The sequence below is a fragment of the Nelumbo lutea genome, chromosome 4 (genome assembly GCF_056320005.1).
Source record: "Nelumbo lutea isolate HS-2025 chromosome 4, American lotus-T2T, whole genome shotgun sequence".
In the NCBI taxonomy this organism is placed as follows: Eukaryota; Viridiplantae; Streptophyta; class Magnoliopsida; order Proteales; family Nelumbonaceae; genus Nelumbo; species Nelumbo lutea.
The window spans coordinates 72619797-72621156 of NC_142687.1; the positions used below are offsets into that span (position 1 = coordinate 72619797).

At 42.9% G+C, this 1360-nt stretch overlaps 1 non-coding gene across 1 annotated transcript; it reads left to right on the plus strand.

The window, feature by feature from the left end:
* The first annotated feature begins 989 nt into the window (after positions 1-989).
* Positions 990-1096, plus strand: LOC148861069 (small nucleolar RNA R71). Its single transcript, XR_016095222.1, has one exon. It is a non-coding gene; the product is annotated as a small nucleolar RNA R71 (small nucleolar RNA).
* Positions 1097-1360: the final 264 nt, after the last annotated feature.

Sequence of the window (1360 nt, forward strand, 5' to 3'; positions counted from 1 at the left end):
ATTCCTTCAAAAACCTTGCATAGTGTGGCATCTGGGCTAAAACATCAGCAAAAGGAATATTAATATGTAAACTTTTAAATATTTCAGGAAACTTACCAAATTCCTTCTCCAATTTTTGTTGCTTCAGCCTGTTAGGGAATGGAACTTGTGGTTGTTGGTGGATCCCTTGTTGTGCTTCTGGTTGTTCCGTCTTCTGTTGTCTGGTTCCAAGGCTTGTTTCTGCCTTGGGTTCAGCCCAATTCTTCTTTTCTACCTCAGGCAACTCTTTTCCACTTCTTAAGGTAATAGCTTGCACCTGCTCTCGTGGATTCACTTCAGTGTTGCTTGGAAGAGTTCCCGGCAGTCTGGAAGAGATTAATTGTGCCAATTGCCCCACTTGGTTTTCCAGGTTTTTGATTGAGGCTTCCTGGTTCTGGAACCTAGTTTCTGCACCTGCTATAAATTTTGTCATCAGTTCCTCCAAATTGGATTTCGGTTCAGGCTGATGATAAGTCTGGTGGAACGGCTTGGAAATATGCTGATTTGGCCAGGACTGGTTTGAATGTCCCCTCCATCCTGGATGAAAAGTATGGTGACTCTGGTAACCCTGCTGTCTTGACGAATTGCTGACATAGTCAACTTGTTCAGTAGATGGTCTGAACTGATTGCCAACTTGGCAGTCTGTACTGATGTGGCCTCCCCCACACAATTCACAATTAAGAGGCTGCACATGCATGGCAGCTATCTGCATTTCATCTATTTTTTTACTGAGTGCTCCTATTTGTGCAGCTAGTGCTGTATAAGTGTCAACATTATACAAGCCTTGTTCCTTCCTAGTTTGAGTCCTTTCCGAATGCCATTGATAATTGTTGGCTGCCATTTCCTCAATAAGTGCATGGGCAACCTCAGGAGTTTTATTATTTATGGATCCTCTGGCTGTAGCATCTAATATGGTCTTATTTGAGTCAGTAAGACCATTATAGAAAGTCTGCACTTGCAGCCAAATGGGGAGGCCATGGTGAGGAACTCTCCTTAACAGCTCCTTGTATCGTTCCCATGACTCATATAAAGATTCCCCCTCTTGCTGGAAAAAAGTAGTGATGTCATTCCTCATTTTAGCAGTTTTAGAAGGGGGAAAATATTTAGAGAGAAAACGGCTGGCCATTTCGTCCCATGTGGCTATAGATCCTGCCGGTAATGAGTTCAACCAAGCTTTGGCTTTATCCTTCAAAGAAAATGGGAATAACCTCAGCCGGATGGCATCATCACTTACCCCATTGTGTTTGAAGGTGTCATAGATTTCCAAGAAGTTAGCAATATGGGCATTCGGATCCTCATGGGCCATACCACAAAACTGAACCGTATTTTGTATCATTTGGAT